Source organism: Mytilus edulis, chromosome 2 (genome assembly GCF_963676685.1).
Source record: "Mytilus edulis chromosome 2, xbMytEdul2.2, whole genome shotgun sequence".
NCBI classification, from domain to species: Eukaryota; Metazoa; Mollusca; class Bivalvia; order Mytilida; family Mytilidae; genus Mytilus; species Mytilus edulis.
This window is the reverse complement of record NC_092345.1, coordinates 40781439-40808394: the sequence shown is the minus strand read 5'-3', so window position 1 is coordinate 40808394 and position 26956 is coordinate 40781439. Positions and strand designations below refer to the sequence as shown.

The window sequence follows — 26956 nt, the reverse complement described above, 5'->3', positions numbered from 1 at the left end:
AGTGGTTTTCATTAGACACGCCTTCCAGCCCCAATAAAAACTATTTGTAATGCGTTTTTTTGTTATTTAATGTTTAATTATTCAGGGTTATATCTGGACTATATACCCGCTTTGCTAATTGTTTGGAATCACTATAAATTTTCACTTCTTCGTACTATGAACATCAAAATTATTTCCTTTCTCCTTTTATACTGTATATATGTTGTGTACATTTTATTATTTTGTACAGGTTATTACTTGTACACAGACCATCTCCTCTATAAGGTTTGTACGTTAAAGATCTCTTTTTCGATTGTAAGGTATTATTTTTTAAGTGTGTATTAGATTACAGATGTTAGAAGATTACAGACAAACGACGGACGCAGAGTAACAACATAAGATAACATGATACCTTGAGCAAATTCAGCTTAACAGCTTGTTGCCACTTAATTAAATACTACTGGTGCAAAGTGACAAAGTCGTTAAAAGCAACAACAAAAAAACAACCCTTCTACCATTCATTTTCAAACATAAAGCATGATAAAAAGTATTTTTGAAGTGCTTAATTTGGCTTCCTTTACATTACTAATTTTCTCACTTTTTCTTACCCATGTGAATACCGATTTATTGTTATGCCACATGTTAATTATTTTCATCATAGTATACTATTTCTACACTGTTTTGCATCTTTACACCTTAGTTGTGACTTTTTTTTTTAAATTTTGCTCATATATTTGATATACAAATAGTACACATATGTTGAAAGTTTATACCTTTAGGTCCAAGTCATAAACTATATCAAATAGGCCAAGGAAGTATAATGATTTTGTACAAGTTATTATCTTTTTCTCAGTAAAATTGTACGAGTAATTACTTGTACAATTGTTTTTGTACAGGTAATAACTTGTATGATGACCTCATACAAGTAATTACTTGTATGAAATGTTTGTACAAGTAATAACCAGTACAAAATAATAACATGTACACGACATATACATCACACTTCAGGCACCTGTACATGAAAAACACGAAGTTTTATCGAGCACCAATTTTATATTTTTATTGTTGATATTCACCCCACATGTACCATTTAGAATATTTCTTGGTGTTCCTAAACAGAAGGTTATACAGACAGAAGAAGTATAACTAACAACAAAATTATTTTCATTTACCAGTGTTTAATTTTAGTGCAAATGGCGGAATTGTTTTTCAAAATTGGTGTTATTTTTAAATTGTTTAACATTTCACAGCGGTATAATACTTTTACTTTAATTATTCATCCCTTATTTTTATCAACTTTGTACTTACTTTGTATCACAGATCAAATATATTCGTTCAGCGTATGTTCATTTGTGTTACTACGTCTATTTATTGAGTTTTTTTCTATTGATATGTTATAGTGTGTCGTTCTATGTTGTGATGTTACACTATAGTTTCAGATAAGGGTGAAATGTTGGAACCATTTAAAAACGTCTAAACCCGCTGCAATTGTTAGAACCTGTCCTAAGTCAGGAATCTGATGTTCAGTAGTAGTCGTTTTGTACATAGATTAGACAGTTGGTTTTCCTGTTTGAATGGTTTGACACTAGTAATGTTTTGTGGCCCTTTATAGCTGGCTCTTCGGTGTGAGCCAAGGCTCCGTGACTTGGATGGAGAGTTGTCTCATTGGCACTCATATCACATCTTCTTATATCTAAAGAAACTTTTTTTTTGTATTTTGTGCTTAATGTGCATGAAATAATTGCTAATGCACATTAAGGAAACGACAATTAATTATTCTTTTTCTCATGCAATAGACGCCAATTTCATATCCTTACTTTTTATATTTAACTCTCGTCGGGTTCATATGTTTGCTCAAAAACACTCAAACACCAAGAACGCGAGAAAAAACAACAACACAAAACTGAAATAACTTTAAAACGCATCATTTCTAATGATTTTTTTATTATCTTACTTGCCTCAAGATTAAAAAAACGTACAGATATTTCGATGATTTGGGTTTTTCAAATCTATGTGGACCAATCACAGCATACTGGAGATATTTCCCCGATATTCATCAACTTTGTTAAAAGGAAAATTATTTAAAAATTACCCCAAAAACATGACATTAAATTTAATATATTTTTATTTCTGACAATGTCATAGAATTTATACAGTTGCTAGATTTATTCTGTGCGTATATTTTAAGCTAACCGGATAACGCAAACAATGTGAAGTGCGGTATTATACACGTGATTTGATTCGAAGACTATTCAGATTCTACAGTAGACCGGATCTCACCGGCTGTCTATGAACAAAGTGTAGTAATCAGCCGAGAACCAGCTTAATATTCTGTCCGTAGGAAAATGTAAAGCATGTTCAAAACTTTGTAGGCGTCTGTTTTATACGGTACTCGTCCGTTCCGTTTCCAAATTGTATCCGTTATATTGTCCGTTATATATCCGTTGGAGGTCCAGTAGACCAATTCACAAACAGACTTCTACCGGTCCGACGTATAACGGATAAAATGGATGATGCACGGAATGAAAACTGACATTAACGGAAGGGTACAGGATAAAACGGATGTAAAACCAATTGAAATGGTCGAGGGAAGCCTTCTCGTGGGGTTTCAGTTGCATCAAATTTTATATTTGGCTTGACTTCTGAATCTTGGTCTGGCGGCCTTATTCGCATTTTTTTCAGACATTATTTTCCTCTTCTTTTTGACGGCATTTTGAAGAATAAACTAAAATCTGTTACACGGAATCTTTTTAATTATTTTAAGGTCAAAAGTATGTGATTTACATGTATTATTGCCGCCTTTTATTTCTGGTTTTCTTTTTCATACGTTTTATCCGGTACGTTTCCGTCAGATGTCCGTTTTATGCGGTACTCGTCAGTTGGATGTACGTTTGACATTCGATCTGTCCGGTACGTTTCCGTTTCTCGTACGTTGCATATCCTGTGTTTGTCCGTTAGTCATGTGTTACCCGTCCGTTTTATTTGGTCAGTATACCAACTGACTCCCAACGGATACAATTTTGTCAACGAAAACTTGTTTTTCATCCGTTTGGCGTCCGTTCGAGCTAGCCGGTAAGATGTGATCACAGATTTAGTCCCACCCCACCAACTTCTACCGTATTAAAAGTTCTAAGCGTACACTTTTCAAAAATAGTCGTGATAGTGTTTACAATACAATTAAGATATTAACCTCATTATGAAGGAAAGAATATAGATCGAATTCTTTAAAAACTTCCATTTAGTTTTGAAATAGAATGTGACTTGTAAGTTTTCATAATTTTATTGTCATATTGACAATTTTTTTTATATTACTAGAACACACCCGTGATATCGCGGGTCCGTGACTAAATTAAAGTATATAACTATGCGCAAGCTTTATCTTAGTATTACTGTCATCTGATAAAGTCATGCCGATTATAAGATACACAATTTTCTCTGCTTTCAAATCTTTCTGTTTGAACCCGTCGAACTGGAACTTATCAATTATTGGTAATATTAAATATTTGGAAAACAAAAGGTCCTGGAATGGAGTATTTTTTAATCAACAGCATTGTCCTGTATTAGTTATAAATAAAGTTGAATTCTTTGATTCGCTGTTTTACGTCATTCCCGATAACAAATTGAAACTTATTTTTAGTCCAGATTTTTAGTATTTGTATTGTTATCTTAGAAAGTCTTACGGATTAAAATACTACAATAGGTAACAATTTGACAATTTAGTAGTGTCGACCCTGTGATTATGACCCGTTTATATAGCATATTAATCCTGAATACACCGTTTGGTGGTGCGCCTGTCAGATGCGGAACGTACAGATAAGGTAATAGGTAACAGGTGATTATACTATTGGTATCGGTATCGGACTCGACCCGGAACTTCCTAATTATTGGCGATATTAATTACGTGGAAAACAAAAGGGCCTGGAGTGGTGTAATTTTTAATCTACACCTTTGTGCTATATTAGTTGTATATAAAGTTGAATTCTTTGATTCGTCGTTTTTACGTGATGACGGCTGACAAATTGGACCTCGTAATTTTAGTATTATAGATTCGAAACACTTAGGTCCTATTACTCCCTAGCAAAGATGGCCTGGTCCGTTATTCACATATTTTTATCGAATTTTTGGACTTGGCCCTTCAATCTCGTATTTGATTTTGATTTCCAACCATCTTTTATTCAAGCGCCCTTGACGAGTGTTATATAGACGAAACACGCGACTGGCACAAAACTTTATAAGCCTTGTGGTTTTAATGAGTTTTTACAACCCCAATTCAGATTTAAGTGTTGGTTGACGTTTGAGTCTGAAGGTTTCAACATCAATTTGTTTTGAAATAAATAACTTTCATAATATAATCTAAACATTAGGTTGTTTTACCACAGTCTTAGATGGCTAAAGTCGTATTGAGCACTATTTTAAAGTCAATTTCACGGTTCAGTGAAGCTTTAATAAAAAAAAAATCATATACATTAAGGTTAAGAAACGTAGGTGGTATTACGGTATAAAATTGTACTATGTAGAACTGTTCTAATTATTAATTAACAACAATATAAACAAAAGAATTATTCATTTGACCAAATAGGTCATTTTCGAAATTTTCCATCCAGGTAGAATATTTGACCGTTGCAGACGACTTAAGTTTTTCCATTGCGGTTACACCCCTCAATTTAAGAATCGACTAAGCTCTCCATCAGGGGATTTATAATTAATCATTAAATCTCCATCAAGGAATTTATATTAAAAACATGCTTTATAAAATAAGGTTTCTCTCCACTTCCGGGAAACGTATCATTTGATTTATTATATGATATTTGTAATTTTACTGAATACCCCATTGATTCCACTCTTCTGCATATTATGTGACAATCTGTCCGATCGAAATGTGTTAGAGGCAACACTGTCACAGTGTGTAAAGCTATACGAAATGCAAACATATACCAATGGGACAGGGTAAATGCTGAAAAAGGTGTATTTACATGCATATTCCTTTCTTTAAATATTTTTTCAATTGATGTTCAATAGACTACATAACTCTTACTGTTAGCTGTAATAGTGGTAACTATTTGATTATGGTCATCATACGGACAATTAATGTCTTTTATACGGAAGATTTCCTTTAGCTGTTATTCCTATTTGATTCAAATAATAAATATTTTCTTTAATTAATTATTTGATTCCGATCTAGTATTGTACATATATCAATTATGATAACAAATACGAGGGGTTGGATCCAGCCAGTTTGTAAAGGGGTTTCCCAATTAAGGAGAAAACGGGGGTTAGAACCCTCGGACCTTCCACTTCTTAATCCGCCCTTGTGGTGGACATGATCTAAAATCGAGACTTGGGAATGAATGGGAGTTAGGTTAGAGGGAATTGGGAATCGGGCGGGAACCGGGTGACGTGGGTAGTAAAATAGAAAAATTATATGCTTCATAAAAAAGGGTGATGGAAGTGGGAACTACCCCGTGTTCACCCCTCAATTACAGGGACGGGAACCAGACGAAGAGGATCCCTAGTGTATTGTACATATACCAATTATGATTTCCAATACGAGCGGTTGTATCCCGCCAATTTTAAAGGGGTTCCTAACCCAGGAGTAAAGGGGTTCCAACCCTCTTACCTTCCCTTTAATCCGCCTCTAAGGTTGACATGATTCTTGATCGTAGGATAGCTATGTCTCGCTTTTTCCCATGTTCATCCCCTCAATTACAGGGGTCAGTGTATTAAGTCACTAAACGAATCGAAGAATTACGTCACTAAAAGAACATCACTCAAACTATTATTGAGTTAAATGATTGTATATTTCAGCTGTATACATTTGTATACGCCTGTCTTGATCGTCTGTCTTACATCATCAGGTGCTACAATAACTTCAACCTGCTGTCACCATTTCACAAGACACTTTTGTGAATTGTTTATAAATAAATATCTATTGGTGTAAGCTCCCTCTCGATTTTTAGAAATTTCAGAATTAATGTTTTGGATAAAAAGAGGTTGGGTTGCAATTTGCAGACTATAGCTCAAAATTCCTATGAAACTTTGGTGAATAGTATAAATCTACTGCTGTAATGTCCCTTCCAATTTTTATATACTTCAGATTTTATGTCTGGATCATTTATTGGACTTACTAATATAAATTCAGGGGGTATATCCACGTATTCGACATATAGTTCAGTATCCTTTTTAACCTTTGTAGGAGATTCCGTTTCCAACCATATGTCCCATTGAAATGTATTCGTTCAAAAAGGGGGGTAGAAAAAGGAGGTTCCAACCCTCGGACCCCCGAGGGGGGGGGGGGGGGGGCTAGGATGAAAAAGTTTGTCCTGCATTTTTTTTAGCTGTAATCTCTGTCCTGCCTTTTTATTTTTCACTCTGTTCGGTCCTGCCTTTTTTTTTTTTAGTTTATCCTGACTTTTTTTTTTTGCAAGTGTCTCATCCTGCCTTTTTTTTACTCAAAACTCCTGTCCTGTCTATTTTTTTCAAATTTCATCCTAGCCAAATATGACAACGCCTTGCAAAAAAAATATAATAAATAAGAACACCAGAATACAAAACATTGAAAACTAAAGACTGATTTACATGTATACCACGAAAAACTTGAGGTGACGTAACGTGATCCGAAAGGGTATGCATATTTGGCCTCATTATGAGTTGTTATGTGTCACAAACTTATTGTTCAGAGTTTATATAACAATAAATATTTTATGTGACATAGAACAAGTATTGATTTTTAGATTAGTACTTCATTCCATCTATCCTAGTCACCCTCAAAAGGAAGAGTTAGTTCCAAGAGGTGACGTTAAAATATTTTTTTCGAAATTTTCATGGTCGCAAGCACGAATTGGTTTATAACCTTTTAAATTATGGAATTATTACATTTGTTTCAAAGATGACTACGGAAATATTCCACTTGTCGTAACAAAAATTCATCCCATTTACACCGAATGTGGCCTACCGAATATGGATTATAACCGGGTTTGTAGACTGACGATCAACACAATGGGTGCAATGTGTGGAGCAGGATCTGCTTATCTTTCTGGAGAAACTGAAATCACCCCTGATATTTGGTGGGATTCGTGTTGCTCGGTTTTTAGTTTCTGATATACTGTTGTTTGTCTGTTGGTATTTTTCTTTTTTAGCCATGGCGTTGTCAGTTTATTTTCGACTAATGAGTTTGAATTTCCCTTTAGTATCTTTCGACTCCCTTTTTCACTTTTTAGGTTTATCACAGCCTATAAAATGGTTTTGGTTATTTGTTTTGTGTTTCAAAATTATTTGCATTCGATGTGATGAAACTTAATACATATCTATACTATTTTCACATTGATACACTTTTGAAGAACGAAGATGGATAGAAGAGCTCTATCATTGCATATGTTCAAACAATACTACACATGTACGACACCAAATACAATAGTTTTCGCCTTGCTCACATTGTGAATCACACATAATTTCATTTATAACGGGTAGGGCGGGGATATACCACTATTGTTACCATTTTCGATTAACTTTTATAACAACCAAATAAAATGTTTATGACTTTTTAAAAGATTCGTCAGATATTTATAGTTGTGAAAATCAAAGACATACAATTTTCGGTGTTAAATGTAAGTAATAATTTTCTTCATATTTTATCGATAACTTCTAAAGATTTTTATTCAAGTGGGTATTCATTAAAGAAAGAACGATTTATACAATAAAAGATTCAATAACCATGTTCAATATTTTAATAGTCAACTGTCCTGTTTACTGAATTCCGTGTTTCTTTACCCACTTGTTTAAAAAAAAACTTGGAAAGAGAGCGGGAACAAAGTTAAATGCACAATTATTGCTGGATATTTTATTTATTTATTTTTTTAAAAGAAGACAAAAAAAATAATTGCAATAGTGTTTATATTGTATAAATTATATGTTACTTTTATTCATGTTTATTTCCACTTTTCCATGAACAGACATTTTGATTTAGTCTTTCCACTTTTCCGTGGAAAGCGCTTAATCTTTTATTTTGTTCTGATTTATAAAAAGTCTTTCCATTTTTTTCGTGGAAAGACATTTTGATTTTGTTTTGATAATTGATAGGTATTTCACCTTTTCTGTGAAAATCCCTTTATTTTTTTTTTATTTTGTTCTGATTATTAGTAGGTCTTTTCATTTTTCCGTAGAAAGCGCTTTTGATTTTGTTCAGATCATAAGGTTTTTTCAATTTTTCGTGGGATGACGTTTTGATATTGTTCTAATTATATATAAGTTTTTTCCACTTTATTGTTGAATGAACTCTGAATTTTGTTATGCAGTCCGATATGCGGTTTAAATAGAACAAAAGAATTTCGACCTCTTGTGTTTAGAAGGTAGAAAAGTGTAACGAACTTTGTATAGTCACAAAAGTTACTTTCCGTAAAGTCATTATAAATATTTGCATTCACGTTGTTTAATTTTCATATTGTACAATTGTTCACAATGCAACTTGCAAGCAATCGTTTTTAAAACGACCATAAGTCAAGCTGTTACGTCATTTCGGGGGTCTCCTTATAAACTGCTACTTTTTTTTGCTCGACATATTATATAGAAAAAATCTGGGAAAAATAACAAAAATTGAAAAATGAATTGTCAATCGTTTAAGACCATTCCCTAAGTGGCACACCTAAATTTGACATTTTGACGCAACTTCAAAGTTGAATGTTATATGACGGGGTTTTGTTAATTAATTTACGCATCGAACACACCCGTCCTATATATGTAACATCACATGACTTTTAAGTGATTAAAACTATTTAAAAAAAAAAATATTTGCATGCTTGACATGTCTTTTTCTTAAACAATTACAATTACACCGACAGTCATAATTTCTGTATTATTTTAAAAAGTTTTGTTACACATTTTGTTACACCTTAGTTATACAGTAACCCGGATTGGTTGACCATTGTGAAGTTGAGTTTTTTGGGTAGCATAGATTTAAATCGTTGTATTCCTTTTGTTTGTGTTAACCAATTGTCGTTCGGAATTATTTTTTATACATCAATTATTGATCTTACAATTCTTGTAATGTAGTTTGCGTCTTATTTCTTGAGTGTCATATTTTGGCTATGTTTGTGTTCGATCATACAGTATAATAAGTCGGCAGTTGCCCGCGAATGGATTTTTTTTTAATTTCTTGTGACTCTTTGCGTCTTATTTGCTGATTGCAGTTGGTTTTTTGTTTTGTGTCATGTGGAGATATGGTGTGATTTTGTTTTTCTTTTGATGTGTTTGCATCTTAAATTGGGATTGCACCGAGTTATTTCATGATTTCTTTTGTGCTATATTTTCGATACATTTTTAGTCTATCTTAGCATCTTACAATTGTCCGACGACATAATGTGATACTTTTTTTGTTCGCCAATATTATTCATACGATTCATACGATTTGAATTTACTATTTATTATCTTATTTTTTTCTTAATAATAGTTCATCTACAGTCGAAAATTTGCTAGACATTAAGAGTCTCAACTTATTTAACATTTTAACATTAGACTCAATTTTATTGTAGTAATTTTCTTGAATAACCATCCCACTGTTAGTTGTACGTTAGTTCTTCACAACTCAGAAACAGATTCAAGGATATCAAAGTTCCCTTATATGAATTTTTACCGTATATGGTAGCTCACTCTATTTGTCTCATACATGCTCACTATTACAAGTCACCGAGTCGGATTTAGGGGGGGGTGGCCTTTTTCAGAAAAAAAATATTGGTTGGTTCTATAGGGAATCACTGAAGCGTGACGGAATCGCCCCCCCCCCCGCCCTTAGGTAGTCAGTGGGCCCCCTCTTGATCCGCCACTGAGTCAAGTACTATTATAGTAGTACACCGGTGTCTTCATAATTCATGTACAACACATGGGTATATGTATTACTTGAGTGTGAAACATGCAACAATATTCCACCAAAGCAGGCCAGGAAACAATCCATCAACAAGGAAGTAAGTTAATCCTTGAACTTCAAAGGGGGTTTGGTTTTCTTGTTTGAGCGCGAACATTTATTGTCCGCCTCCATCAATCAATTTTTTCTTTCTTTCAAAACTTAACACTATAAGGTTTTAGAAGATTAGAATTCATAATATTTAGACGATATTTTTTTAATGAATCTTACCCCTCACTCTTTTTCACAATTTGAAGTTAAATTTTCGTTCCCTTATGTAAATAACTAGCACAAAGACTTTCATTATATATTATATTTTTTTTTTATTCATTTGAAGACTTCCATCGCACTGTTAAAACCAATATTCAGTGGCCGATCCAAAATTTTACATTAGGAGGGGGTGGGCGCTGACTGAGCTTAGGAGAGCTCGCTCCAGTCCTGCTTCAGTGAATCCCGTATGTTTAAGCTAACAAATTTTACCGACTAAAGCCCCAGCTCGAATCTGCCTATATGCTTGAGAACGTTGTTCTTGTACATACTTACCTCCATGTCATTGTCTCAAGTCTACAGTCTCGAGATCTGCACCGAACACTTACAATCGGCCAAGCCGTTGATAAGACGGTGCTTAAAAGAGCAGGGGCTTGGGTTAAAATTGTACTTACTAGACAGTATTTGATAATCTGTTACAGTTTTGTGCAAGAGGTAATTCTTTGTTTTTTTTTAATAATAACACAGAATTATATGATGTTATGGAAAATATCGAGTTTGCTTGATATTGACAAATCAAAAACTCAAGTCACATGGTAATGTTTGGGATGCTTAAACCTTTGACATATTCTGTAAGTTGAAAAATGAATATACTAAAGACCTTTTTGGGATGTTAACATTTACGGTTGACTGGCATATTTTATGTAGAATGTACAACCTGATTCATTTAAAAAAAATGATGATTCTAAAAAATAACGAAAATTAAGCATATATATGCTCTTTTAACTGTTCTTGAACAGGGCTCCAATTTTAAAAAAAGAGTTCAGATGATCAAGTTCTTTGAAGAAGGAAAAAGGGAAACCAATGGCACTGCTATATCATCTCAGAAATTATATAAATTATTACCATCAGTATTACAAGGCTATGAAGGATGCATTTAAATCTCTTCTGTTATGGATACGTTTGACAAATTCTGTATATAAAAAAAAACAAGTTCCTTTTTGTGGCATAACTTTATTCATATAGATTATTTCTCCTACATATCTTTATATATTGCTTTCTTTAGTTCAAATTGGAATCTCAGATAAGCATCTGGTACTTTAAAACCTCTCCTCTCTGTTCCATGTCTCTAGTCGACATGTGTACTTCAGAATAATTCCTGGCTGTCAGATGTATAGCAGAACTTTCACATAACTTCTTGATAAAACTGCTGTCTTACTCCCTTTTCGACACTGCAAACAAAAAAATCGAACAGGCAATTAAAGAGGGGTTTGCAACCACATGTTCCCCGTACAAACAGATCGGACTTGAGAGCTCTTTCCCGAATCTGGCACTGGATTTATACATCAGATGCGTCACAAAATATAAACATGTTATTAAATATACTAGAATATGAAATAAAGAAAAATATAAATAGAATATGTTGAATTATCATTTATGTCTACGAAACCACAAGATCCTACTTAATTTGCCATGTTTTCAAATCATATCAAATGTTTTCATTGGTCTACACTTGTTAGAAAAATGCACTTCACTTATTAGAAAAATGTACTGAAGTTATTGTTAGCTAAATTATCAATGTTAGGTTATTGCATATTCTTCAGAGCTGTATCTTGAACTAATGATGAATTGAAAAAGAGGGGATGGGTATACGTACTAAAAATTTGTCTGTATTTTCAACATGTCTAACAAACATGTGAGAAACATTGGTTTTAGAATACGAAATATATCTCATTCTGTAAACAGATATTAGTTTTCTCGTTTAAATTGTTTTACATTGTCTTATCGTGGCCTTTTATAGCTGACTATGCGGTATGGGCTTTGCTCATTGTTGAAGGCCGTACGGTGACCTAGAGTTGTTAATGTCTGTGTCATTTTTGTATCTTGTTGATAGTTGTCTCATTGGCATACCACATCTTCTTTTTTATATTGTAGGATTGTTAAGGTATTTTGGTGTTTTTACCCCCCCCCCCCCTCCCTTTTTTTTTGTAATATACACCACAAAAACATTTAATTAGGATAAAGAACTAATAATCAATAGTCCAATAATGTCAGGCTTCAGAGTTTCATATCATTTACATTCAACATGTTTATCGGATTTATTTTTACTATCAATGTTGAACCATTAATTTTTATCGGATTTTTTTTAACTACCAATGTTGAACCGTTCAACATCGAATGTAAACAAAAATTAGATAAAAAATGTTGAATGCAAATGATATGAACCTCCGGTCTTATATTAAAGGACAATATATAAGACTTCTGAGGTTCATATCATTTACATTCAACGGTTTTATCAATGTTAGGTTATTGCATATTCTTCAGAGCTGTATCTTGAACTAATGATGAATTGAAAAAGAGGGGATGGGTATACGTACTAAAAATTTGTCTGTATTTTCAACATGTCTAACAAACATGTGAGAAACATTGGTTTTAGAATACGAAATATTTCTCATTCTGTAAACAGATATTAGTTTTCTCGTTTAAATTGTTTTACATTGTCTTATCGTGGCCTTTTATAGCTGACTATGCGGTATGGGCTTTGCTCGGCATTGTTGAAGGCCGTACGGTGACCTAGAGTTGTTAATGTCTGTGTCATTTTTGTATCTTGTTGACAGTCGTCTCATTGGCATACCACATCTTCTTTTTTATATTGTAGGATTGTTAAGGTATTTTGGTGTTTTTACCCCCCCCCCCTTTTTTTGTAATATACACCACAAAAACATTTAATTAGGATAAAGAACTAATAATCAATAGTCCAATAATGTCAGGTTCCAGAGTTTCATATCATTTACATTCAACATGTTTATCGGATTTATTTTTACTATCAATGTTGAACCATTAATTTTTATCGGATTTTTTTTAACTACCAATGTTGAACCGTTTAACATTGAATGTAAACAAAAAATAGATAAAAAATGTTGAATGCAAATGATATGAACCTCCGGTCTTATATTAAAGGACAATATATAAGACTTCTGAGGTTCATATCATTTACATTCAACGGTTTTATCGGATTTTTTTTTTTTACTAAGAACCGTTTAACATCATTAGTAAAAAAAATCCGATACAAATGTTGAATATAAGTGATATGAACCTCCGAAGTCTTATGTAATAGCACTACGGTTAAAAGAATAATTGAAATTCAGTTAATTGAGTGTGGGAGGCTATTTTAATCCACTTTATGAGTGTGTATTATATAATGTTACAATGTAACAAACCTATCAAACACACCGTGAAAAATAACATTGTCTCCCCTGGAAATGCTTAACAACAAGACACAAAAACCTGCTACCTTTTTTGGCTCTATATCACATAATTATGAAAACACATTACATAGATAGGGAATACTGTGCTTGTGTACACGTTTGAATGAGTAGGTGGCACACTCAGAACGATCGTCTCTAGATTATTTTTTTTAATTTGTCCCGGCCTTTCCGGGTTCACGTAGCAACACGTTTCTTTTCTTCCCAGCTATTCCTGATTATGAATTAATCCAAAACATGCATTTATCCCAATGCAACAACTATTAAACAACTCACCTATACCAATGGTGATCGTCTAATTCCTAGCTGATTCCTTTAATCGTACCTTTCTTGACGACACCCATCGTTGTAGCGTCTACCATTGGAGGTAGCGAAATTACATGATTTGACAGGAGAGCGAAATAAAGAAGGGGAGCAATTTTATCGAACCGCATTCCGGACTGTATGGTAATTATAACAAGATCTTTTAACTTTTCGGTGGAAAGACCTTTTGTTTTTATTCTGATTAGTTCTTTTCTCTGTTGATCTGATTTTTTTCTTTGAAACAGACTTGGCAATAATTAGCGAGGACATATCGAAACTATGTAGACTTTCTTGTAACAAATATACAACTACTATTTGCACTTATGCATTATACTTTATTTCTGAAAATATCAAGAGTTTGTTTTGATTGACACAAGACTGACATGTTCCTCAATTCACGACTTTGATTTTGTTATGCTCCGTCGACGATAGAGATTGCCATTATATTTAAAAGTCTCAGTTACGTCCGTTCATCCGTCCGTCTCTGTTTGTGGTAAATGATTTGGTTATAGTTTATGATGAATTTTTAGTGTCATCAACTTAAATGAATAATGTGGTTTCTCTAAACATATCATTGTAAAAGTGTAGAGTAAGTCAAATCCACTGAAAACTGAATACACGTACACAAGTTTTTTATCATTAAAGATGACTATGTTTGTTCATGATTAAGTACGGTTTTTACCCAAAATGTACTGTTCGTTATTGAAATGTGACGGTGTGTTCAGTCTAAGAAATTCACCACGAAGTTGTGATCAAATAGAACTGAGTACATATATAAATCAAAAGATGCAATATGAGTGTCAACGAGACAGCTCTCCATCCAAATCATAATTTATTAAAAAGTTTATAGTACGGTCGTCATTACGGAGCGTTAGCTCACACCTAACAGCAAACTATAAAAAGGCCCAAAAGGACTGTAACAAAACGATAAACATATATGAACCACACCAATAAACAACTACCACTGAATAACAAGTCCCGAGACCCCCATATCAGCCCGAGACGGAGTCGAGGTGCTGATATGGGTCGAGGGATGATACCCAGGCTGATATGGAAAGTGCCATGTATTAATCGCTTTATCATATACTTCCGACAATAGTTTTATGTAAGGCAAATAAACAAATGCAATAACTAAAACAGTCAAAAACTTTATAAAGAAGTTGAATTAATAATCAAATATACTATAATTGTCCAACAACAGCATCAGTACCTCCATATATATATGTATAGGTACATTTTCTAATGAGGCATTTTGAAACATTGAAAATTTGGAAGAGTTTTATGATCATTATTACTCCATGTTTGTTGTACTATAAAATTATTCTTAATGTTCATCATAAGGAATTGAAAAATATGGCCGTGAATTACTATGAGTACAGACAAACTGGTAAAAGTTTTAAGGCATGGCAGGAACTAGATTTAAGACAGACAGCTATAGATACCATAAACATACTATGTATACACAAGCCAGAGTCTGAGCTTGATTTGCTATATGATATAAAAACTAAACATTTTAATATGAAATAATAATACATAATTAATACGAAATTACATCAACTAATATCATGTCAATTGAATAAATGACAAAGAATAGCAAAGGTGGGTAGAAAAATCTGCCCCATAAATAAACATATATACATATCTACTTCAAAAGATAACATTAAGGGCGGTATGTGGGTGGTAATTTTGAACAAATTGTTTGATAAGAATCACAAGTTAACACATCAAATGTTGATGATAAAAGGAAGTGACCACAATACACTTACACGTGAACTCGTACTGACCCGCAAGATCATTGACCAATAAGAAAGATGATATCCAATCATGCATTGGTCATAAGTGAAATTTCTCTGCACGTGAAAACATGTTATCTAATTTCAATCGTTTAATTAAGTAGGACACTCTGACCCTTTGACCAGACTAGAGACATCATACATTTATAGTATTAATAGCTCACTCTTTTATTTAAGTCGGTTAGTAATAACCAATTAAAACAGAAGTATCTTCTCTGCTGTCTTAAATTATTTTATTCCGCTTAATTTTCAATTAGCAAATACAATTGGTTATATATATAAAAGTTATATGAAGTCTACGTTTCAGAAAATTAAAAACTTACCTGGATTTTGATGTTCATTTTTTTCCAGTCTGCAGAAGATAGCAAAATAAACAAACACCCGAGTTTCATTTGATACGGTCCACTCAGTTACAGTTTAAACCTGTTAAATAACCTATTGTTTACAGGTGTCTATTGTCCATCTATTGTCCATTTAAATCAATACTACTCACAACTTTGATTATATGAGGGGAGCTTCTCAATCGTTTTCACTACTTAGTTAATTTTTGCACCTTCTGCAGGAACGAAAAAAAAAATGGATAGCAAAATCTAGAAAAGTTTATAATTTTCTGAAACATAAAATGTATTTAAAATTTATTATCTAGTTCCTGCCATCCCTTAAAACTGTTGCAGGTGTATTGGTTAGTCTGTACTCAGAGTAAAATTTGGGGTGTAAATACGGCCATTTTAGCCAAAAGGTTATGATGAACCTTAAGGCATGGCAGGAACTATAGATATATATAAAAGTTATATGAAGTCTACGTTTCAGAAAATTAAAAACTTACCTGGATTTTGATGTCCAGTTTTTTCCAGTCTGCAGAAGATAGCAAAATAAACAAACACCCGAGTTTCATGTGATACGGTTCACTCAGTTACACAGTTTAAATCACCTATTTTCTGCAGATGTCTATTGTCCATCTATTGTCCTATTTAAATCAATACTACTCACAACATGTATTATACCAGGAGATTCTCAAAACAATTTCCCAACTTAGTTTATTTTGGCACCTTCTGTAGGAACGAAAAAAACTGGAAAGCAAAATCTAGTAAAGTTTATATTTTCTAAAACATAAAATGCATTTAAAATATATATATCTAGTTCCTGCCATCCCTTAAAACTTTTGCAGGTGAATAGGTTTGTCTGTACTCAGAGAAAAATTTGTGCTGTAAACACGGCCATATTTTTCAATTCCTAATGATGAACCTTAATTGTCAATGGCATTTGTTAGCAAGTACTAAACTATCCCCACAGAAGTTCCCGTAAATTTTGACGTCGTCATAAAAAATATCTGACGTCACAATGAAAAAGTAAACAATCAATACCAGAAACACCGCAAATAACTTGCACGAGAAGCACTGTTATGGGTTTTTGCACGAGACGCCCGTGATATGGATTATCAGCTCGGGCTGATATGGGTTATTAGCCTGGGTGGAATTTATGGCTTGTGTACTTCCGCTCATTACACATATGCAAAAGCTATCATATCAATGCTAAGTATATGATAAATAGAGATTAATACATGGCCTTTTCCATATCAGCCTGGGTATCATCCCGAGACCCCCATATCAGCCCGAGACGGAGTCGAGGTGCTGATATGGGTCGAGGGATGATACCCAGGCTGATATGGAAAAGGCCATGTATTAATCGCTTTATCATATACTTCCGACAAAGTTTTATGTAAGGCAAATAAACTAATGCAATAACTAAAACAGTCAAACACTTTATAAAGAAAGTTAAAATTATGAATCAAATATACTATAGTTGTCCAACAGCATCATTAACTCCTTATATATTTATGGTAACATATCCTATAGAGGCATTTTGAAACATTGAAAATTTGGAAGAGTTTTACGATCATTACTACTTCTTGTTTGTTGTACTATAAAATGATTCATAATTGTCAATGGCATTTGTTAGCAAGTATTAAACTATCCCCACAAAAGTTCCCGTAAATTTTGACGTCGTCATAAAAAACATCTGACGTCACAATGGAAAAGTAAACAACCGATACCGGAAACACCGGAAGTAACTTGCACGAGAGGCACTGATATGGGTTTTTTGCACGAGAGGCACTTGATATGGGTTATCAGCCCGGGTGGGAAGATATGGCTTGTGCACTTCCGCCCATTACACATATGCAAAAGCTATCATATTAATACTAAGTATATGATAAATCTAAATACCAAAAGTGTAAATACGTTTATCTTTCAGTGCTTTTAACAAGTTCATTAACTTCTATTAAAGAGCTTATCATAAACTGTTTTATCATATACTTAGCATTGATATGATAGCTTTTGCATATGTGTAATAAGCGGAAGTACACAAGCCATAATTTCCCACCCGGGCTGATAACCCATATCATGTGCATCTCGTGCACAAAACCCATAATAGTGCCTCTCGTGCAAGTTACTTCCGGTGTTTCCGGTATCGGTTGTTTACTTTTCCATTGTGACGTCAGATGTTTTTTATGACGACGTCAAAATTTACGGGAACTTTTATGGGGATAGTATAGTACTTGCTAACAAATGCCACTCGTTTAATCCATGCGTCGTTCGGTCACGCGTTGTCTTATTTTTTTATATTCAAATACGGCGATTAGTTATACTATAAGTAATAAGGGACCGTGTAATATTTATCAGACAGGTAGGACCGGTGCAAATTCTGGTTACAACAAGAAAAAGTGAATGTCCTATATTGATCTGGTCTGAAAAAACTCAATGTCCTATGACATACATGCAAAAATAAAGTATATGTCCTATTACACTAAAAACTGTTCAGAGTCTGAAAAGACCATATTTTGACTAGTGGAGCACAGATTTGACATGGCTTAACGTTATCTCAACTGCACTCCAGTTTAGTCTCAAATTGACTTGAAAATAAGATATATATAAGAAGATGTGGTATAAGTGTCAAAGAGACAACCCTCCATCAAAGTCACAATTTGTAAAAGTAAACAATTTAGTACTTATAAATAATCTTTGTATAATCTTAATATGGTCTAAACAGTCTCGGTCTCGGACAGTCTAAACTTGTCTTGACCTTTTTATATAGTCTCGACTGGTCTAAATCAGTCCATTTATCTCAATTATATATTGAACTTACAAAATTCCAGGTTATTTGGTAGTTTGATTCATTGCTGTCAAATTTAAGGATTAATTAAGCTAGAATTTTCATTTTGGACTAACCCGAAATTTCAGATAGTCACCTTTAAAAATGTATATAAATGTTCCATATCAATTTGGATTTTCATTTAACTATACAGCTATATCAATTATATATTGATCTTACAGAATGCCAGTTTTTGTGGTATTTTGGTATATTGCTCTCAAATTTAAGGATTTAATTAATAGGTAAAAAAAAAAAATTGAATTTTCAGTTTGGACTAAATTCAGATAATCACCTTTAAAAATTTTTCAAATCAACTTGGCTTTTCATAAAATTCTACAGCTATCTCAATAATATAAGTAAGTAAGGGACGACATCAAAAGATCGATGTAGGATAAAAAAAAACTTAAATCAAATAGTTTGGGGGTGGGGGTTAACCTTCTGCAAGTTTTGTATATCTTAAATCGATTTTTTACATATATCCCTATTGGTAAATCAATTTCCAAATAGAGTTAAGAGGGGGGGGGGGGGGGGGGTCAGTGAAAAAACTATGTGAATTAAGTTTTTTATCCTACATTGAACTTTTGATGTCGTCCCTAAGTAAGTAAGTAAATTGTTTATTGTAGTGATATGTGTAAATCAGCATAAATATATAAATTCCTACAAAATATAATTAGAATGAAATTCAAAACAGTGTGGCTGTGGCCATTGCTTAACACATTATATTCATCCATTGACTGGGACAATTTACGTGAACGTTTGTCTGTAACGACCACTGTTCACGACGTACCTACGATAGACATTTAAACTGTGGGGTCACCAAAGGTTTCTTAACGCCTTTAATTATTATGAATAATTCGAAAAATTTATCAGAAATAACCTTTATGTTTTGATTTATATAATTGATATAAATCAAAACATCGTGTTATTTCTGAATAATTTAATTTTGAATATAACGCGTCTTCTGATTGGCTGACGTTATTTCGTTATCAGGGCTGCGTTCAATATCGTAGCAGCTACGTAGTGCTACGTAGATTTTCACTGATTGAACGTGTAGCAATATACTAGTTGTTACATAAATATTGCTAGCAGCTACGTAGCCGCTACGTAGCTGCTCGGCTACGTAGCTACTACGATATTGAACTCAACCCACAGGCCATAGACATAATTTAGTCATGCGACCGTGACGTTATTTCGTTATGTGACCGTGACGTCATCAACGTTTTTTCATTGTTTTCTACGGTTTAAAATGCATGGAATTTAGAATTAAATTATAAGAAATGACTAATATTTTTTCTGTTTATTCGAAATATCATAAAAAATGTGGTGCACACTGTTAAATAACCCGCTTCATAGACAGAAACAATGTTACAGTCATTCCTTAATTAGTTTTTCGAATTACTTTATTAAGGTGATGAGAACCTTTGGTGACCCCATAGTTTAAGTGTCTTTAAAAAGTACATAGTGAGCAGTCAGGTCGTTACATACAAACGTTCACCTAAATTGTCCCAGTCAATGAATGAATTTAATGTGTAAATCAATGGCCACAGCCACACTGTTTTGAATTTCATTCTACATATATAATACACCCGGCCCAATGGACCAATACGTCACCACAACAAATGGAAGTTTTTAACGACCTTCACTTGTTATACAGCCCTTGCACGGTCGGTAATAAGTCACCTTTTACTTTTAGTTCAATATAAATGTTCTAATATCACGTGTCAATTGCCAATTTAAATTTATATACAGATAATTATAGATTAAGAATTAACGATTGTAAAAGTTCATATATTATTCATCTAAAGTTTGTGAAAAAGTTTAAGAATGTTAACTAGAGTAAACTGTTTGTTTTCTACGGAAAAGTGACGCTGCTAAGTATTTAGCTATTTTTCTTGGATGGTTCACCATTAGAAATGTTAATTTTCCCTGCTCATCTAGTTGCGTATAGTCAGGCACCATTAATATCTCGCTAAAAACAGTTTGTCTGATATCATTATAAAATGTGCAGTTTATAAGAAAATGTAGCTCACTTTCAACATTTTGAGAATTACAAAATTGACATAGTCTGTTTTCTACTGGTTCCCCAATATATCTACCAGTCTCAATACAGATCGGTAGTATCCCGCATCTAAACTGGGCTAGCACAGATCGCTCGTGTTTCGTAAGATTTAGTTTTACATAGTGCTCTAGTTCGAAGTTTGTTTTAAAGTTTAAGTAAGATCGTAGCTTTGGTTTATTTATCAAAGACTCTCTCCATGTATCACTGTAATAAGTTCGTACAATTTGTTCAAAAGATTTTAAATCCACCATTGTTCTACTTTCGTAATAATGTAACATATTAAGTTCAGTGAAAATATCTTAAGTGTCACTACACCAATTGTTTGTGCAACGATCATAATCCATATTGAACACCACTTTCGTTAATCGGTCGTCTTCAAACGATAATAGCCTATTCCAGTATCGAATAATGTTTACCCAATGCCGAAACTGACTTGGCATCCATCCTGTATCCCCATACAGTGCTAGACTTGGTGCAAATCTGTGAAGGCCTAAGTAATATCGAATTGCTCTGTTCTGTACGTTGTCTATTGATTGGAACTTCCTATTTCCCCACATTCCAGATGCGTAGTCGAGGATTGGAGTAACACATGAATAAAAAAGTTTTTCATAAGACTGAAAACCAAAATCCTTTAAACTATGGATTTTCGAGATAATTTTACCTAAGGCTTTTCCTGCACCTTTTAACCAAAGTCTCTGTATGTAAATTAAAGTTACCTTTACAGTTAAAAGCTACACCTAAGTATTTGTAATCGTCCACTGTTTTTAACGCATTATTGCCGATTGAAAAGTTAAATTCACTCTGCTTTTTACGTTCTTTACGAAAGTGCACGCACTTAGATTTGTCCGTGTTGATCAGAACCCTCCAACGTTTACACCAGCTACGAATCACATTTAACATTTGTTGAAGTTCATCCTCACTTTTTGCGAACATAACAATATCATCAGCGTAAAGTAGAAGTGAAATCTGTCTTCCATTAATATCAAATCCTAAATTCAAATCATTAACTTCTTTAACCAGATCGTTGATGAAGATAGGGAAAAGTGTCGGAGAAACGTTATCCCCTTGTTTTACGCCGGATTTACAGTCAAACCAATTCGTCAGCTTATTGTTGATATGCACACAGGAGCTTGTATGCTGATAAATGCTTTTAATTGAATTGTAAATTTTGCCGTCTATATTATTTAAGCGCAACTTATACAACATCATGTCTCTATCAACGAAATCAAAGCACGTTTTTAAGTCAATGAATGTCGCAAAGACGTTGGGATTGTTTCTCACAATACTGTTTAAGGTAAAAATATGATCTTCACAAGACCTATTTTTCCTGAACCCATTCTGTTCATCTGCAAGAATATTTTCAGTCTCGAGAAAACTTGATAATCTCTTGTTAACAAATCCGCTATAGAGTTTGCTTACACATAATAATAGACTGACTCCTCTGTAATTCATCGGAATACGTGCATCTGACGACGGATCCTTCAATATAAGACAAATTATGGATTTTCTCCAGGCGGACGGAATTAGACTCGAGTCAAAAATCAGTTGAAAAAGATTGTTTAATATTTCAATAACTACAGGAAATTTTAAAACATCGTATGGTATTTCGTCATATCCACTTGCAGATCGTAGTTTCGCTTGCATTACTATAGAATTTATTTCATTTCTTGATATGTTCACATTTAAAAGATTATTCGGCATATACGAGGGGTCCTCCATATTTTCCTCTAATAGTTGTTTGTGTACTTTAGCTTGAATATAGTGTTCTGAATCAAATTCGTCACTCGACAAACCATTGTATAAATTTTCAAAATCACAACGCCATCTTTCCAAAACTTCTTGTTCAGATCTAGTTATAGTACCATTATCATCAACGACTTCCTGTGGTATACATTTGTTACTAGTACTTCTATGTCCTAATTTACGTATTTTTTCCCAATAGTCAGTTGGATTTTTGCTCGTCATTGTCTATTATTTCTACCGCTACTGTTCTTCTATAGGTACGTTTTGCCTGTCGTGTGGCACCGTTAAAGTCCACAATTCCTCTAAAGTCCACAACACACCACCTATTTGAGACTTTGATCTTTTAGAACAATGAACAGAATTAAAACCTACTTGAGAACCACGATGAGACTCAGACCGTTTCTCAGCACTTGCTATGTTACATATTTATAGACAAACAAGATTGCATCTCTTTAGGGAAGGAAGCTGGACTTTTTGTTGTAAATATTCTGAGTTGTTAGTTATTGTAAATATATCATGAAATATCAAGAAACTCTTGTCTATTTTCTTAGACCTCGGCGTTTTTTCGGAAGGTATTATAGTTTTCCTCTCATTATCCTACTACAATTTCAAATATAGCTAGACTTGATGTTTTTTTTTTTTTATTGATTGTATGTTTATAATATATTACATATCGTGTTATTTTGATTTTTGTTTTTGCATGGCTCGAGGGCTGATAATACATGCGATATGAAAAATGATATGTTATGATCTTTTTATCATATGCTATAACAATGGAGAAAAATAACAGATTCATATATTGATCCTTTTACGTGGTTCCCAAAGAGTAGTTCAAAGAGTGAAAAGTTCACGGACGGCGGACCCCAAAGAAGTAGGTTCAGTAAGACCCCTTTTTGGCCCCAAAATAGAGCAATTTTACAAAAATGTTAAAATGTAAACTTTTAGTTATTTATTGGAAAGTAGAATGCTTCTGCTACATGAATATGGGCTGTTTTTGACAATATAATGCACATATTTTGGGTACTAGCATCATTAAGACATGCTAAATTACTGAAATCTTCACAATTCTAGCATTTTAGTTAAATTTATATGACATATATAATCAACACAAATGAATAATCAACATTACTAATTATTTTTTTAAGTAAATTTCTTCTCCTGAAGATACAATACCTCGCTATAGATAACATGAAATTGACAAAACTGACATTTACGCCTTTGATAGATCCAAATGAACCAAACATAAATACCTCGGGAGAGATCCGTTTGCGCCAAAAATGCGTCTTTTTGCGCCACAACTTTTTTTCTCCAATGCTACGTTTGCGCCACCTGTTTTAAAATTACATGGTATCATTTGCGCCAAAAATAAAACATACGATTGCGCCAATTAGAAGAAAAATGACTTCCCTACACCTTTATTCGGACCTGGAACCGGCAGTTTACACGGCAATTGTTTCCTTTTCTGAAACATACTTTCTTCTTACTGCTGCTGCATGGGTACTTCATAATCTAATGTATGTAGTAGCTTGTAACTTCACTTTATTGTCCAAAAAGACAAACACATAAGGATGAAATACATAAAACAGTTCATTATAATTCCCCTTGGAATGCTAGCTTCTGCTCCATTACTAGTACGCCTTGCGGTAGATAGAATTTCAGCCCATACGGATGGTGAGAACAAAGCACTGTGTCATCAACGTATGTGGCTAAAACATAATCAACTAAAGCTTATATTTTCTTCTCTTTTGGCATATCTTGTATTAAATATTCAGCAAAGCAATAAGTTTTCTTCTCTCTCTGTACATGGACTGTCTACTGCATTTCAAGTCATTTTTCTCCAGATGCTCATCTTAATGGTGAAATATCTCCGATCATATAATACTTTTTAAGCCAAACATATTATAAGAATAAATATAAATCATTGATATGGTCCGAGTACACAGTTATCGTCCCTTAATTTTCGTTGAATATAGTCCCTACGAATATAGTCCCTACTGTGGACAGTGTTTTACTTGTCAATTTTTTTTATACCCCTTCCAAATTTATTTATTTATGTTTTATGCCTCAAGAAGCAAGAAGGGGGATAAAATTACACTGTAAAAAAATTTGATTCATGAATAATAAAAAGTAAAGTAGTGATTTGGTCCAGTTGAAAAAGGTCAAAAATTAGCATTTCGGAAGCTGTCAAAAGATTTCAAGCCTCCCTTCACATAAAATTGTCCATATTTTCAGTTAGAGCTGATGAAGTTTTCTATAATTTTGATATAATTTGTCCCAAAAGTAGTAGAACACATTGTAACAATATTATGGAGAAAGCGCAGGTGGGATTTTTTTTATTTCCATTTATTGTCTAAAGGAAATGCACTACGAAATAACTGTGTACTCGGACAATATTAATGAAAGATATGTGTACAGGTAAATTGGCGCTAATGATACCTCTTCATACATTAAATTATCAATTTTGTCTTATATATCTTTATTCTCATAAACCAAAGTACAATGGTACAGAGACATATACAAATAAATTAACATAGTATAAATTTTAAATACAAATGTAAAATAGAGACATAAAGTGATTACCCAGGAGATTCTAGGCATTTAATAATAATTCTTATAAACTTGCACAGATTGTTTAGTTCAGACGGGTTGCTACTATTCATTAGACCTTGAAATTTTAAAATATTTGGTCTGTTTATAAAATGATGCTTTAGTAGCAGTTGTCTACTATCGTCTATTGCCGAGCATTCTAAAATATAATGGAACTCGTCGCCAATGTCACCGGAATTGCACAATGTACAAATACGATTTTCTCTCTGAATGTTTTGCCATCTACCAATTTCGATAGGAATTTTTGTGTTCAACGTTCTAAATCTACAAAAAGAAGCAATATTTTTGTCATCTAAAATATCAAAGTAGGTTTCGAAATTTATACTTTTTTTGAATAATTTATAATTTAGAGCTTTTGGAGAATTCTGTACAGTAGCATACCATGTCTGTCTGAACTGGTCAGTTAATCTTAATTTAACAGTATCATACAACCAGTTTTTACTTATAAAATATTTAGTGTTCCATATATTTGATAGCCCACAATTATCAAGCACAGATTTTACATTCTTACACCAAGCTATATTTCCATTATAACTACCAGTAACAAGATTGTATAGAATAACAGGAAGTTTCTTATTTTCCCCAGTTACAAGCTTTTCCCAATAATTAATAGTACGTAATTTAATAAAAATATCCAGTGGGAATCGGCCAAGTTCCCCATATATCATATAATCAGGCGTTGATTTTTTAAGATTAAGCAGTAATTTACAAAATTTTAGATGAACACGTTCTATAACAGAGGTGTTGCCCATTCCCCAGACTTCACACCCGTATAATAATATAGGCTTAACTAATTTGTCAAATAATTCTAGTTGACATTTAATATTCAGATTATGTAATCTCCCCTTTTTAAGAATATCGTACATAGCCCTTGTTGCTTTATCAGCCTGTGCCTTTTTTGCTTTTGTGAAACTTCCTGTTCTAGAAAACAATACACCAAGATATGTAAATTCTTCAACAATATCTAACTCAATATCAGCATATTTAAAACTAACATTTTGTAGTGGTCTACCTTTAGAAAAAATTACTATTTTGCTTTTAGGGACATTGACTTTTAATTTCCATGTATCACAATATTCTTTTAAAGCGTCTAATTGTTTTTGTAGATCTGCTTGTGTTTCTGACATAAGTACAGCGTCGTCTGCGTACAATACAACAAACAGTTCTAAATACATACTTAGTTCGTTCTCTATTTGATCTGATAAAGCTTTCAAACCATTTACATTTTTGTTCTGAAAAAAGCTTTCTAAATCATTTAAATAAATAGAAAAAAGTATGGGAGATAAATTTTCTCCCTGTCTTACACCTACATTACATGGAAAGTAGTCTGAATATTCCCCATCACTAAAAATTCGTGATTTCACATTTTTATACATATTAAATATAGTGTTATACATCTTCCCATTCACTGTATGTAAAATGAGTTTTGACCAAAGACCAGATCTCCAAACTGTATCGAAAGCTTTAGCAAAATCAATAAAAGCACAAAAAAGTTTTTTCTTTTTTTGTCTCAATAATTCAAATAAAATATGCAGAGTAAATATACTGTCTATAGTGGAAAAGCCCTTTCTGAAACCAAACTGGTTTTCATTTAACAACAAATATTTTTCCAAAAAGTTACTCAGTCTTAAATTCAAAATTGACGTAAAAAGTTTACCCATACAGCTTAATATAGTTATTGGTCTGTAGTTTTGTGGATCTGACTGGTCACCTTTGTTTTTATAAAAAGGTATAACATTACCAACAAGCCAAAGTTCAGGCACTTTTCCAGTATCAAATACAATATTGAACAGTTTTACATAGATTGGCATGAAAATCTGAGTGGTGCTCTTAATATATTCATTAATGACGAAGTCATCACCACAAGTTTTGCCATTCTTAAGATTTTTGATGCATTTAAAAATTTCATTTTCCGTAATAGGACTGTTTAATAGTGAATTAAGTTCGTTATTCTCAT

General features: G+C 33.1%; 1 protein-coding gene and 1 long non-coding RNA gene across 2 annotated transcripts in view; one reads left to right on the top strand and one right to left on the bottom strand.

Moving 5' to 3' along the window:
* Positions 1-7447: 7447 nt before the first annotated feature.
* Positions 7448-26956, top strand: part of LOC139510172 (angiotensin-converting enzyme-like) — a 97590-nt gene continuing 78081 nt past the window's right edge. Inside the window, exon 1 of the mRNA XM_071296527.1 lies at positions 7448-7583. The gene's annotated coding sequence lies outside the window, so the exon portion shown is untranslated. The remainder of the gene's footprint in view (positions 7584-26956) is intronic.
* On the bottom strand, positions 11073-15151 carry LOC139510173 (uncharacterized). The gene is made up of 2 exons (XR_011661849.1): positions 13621-15151; positions 11073-11310 (listed from the first exon to the last, which is right to left on the bottom strand). It is a non-coding gene; the product is annotated as an uncharacterized lncRNA (long non-coding RNA).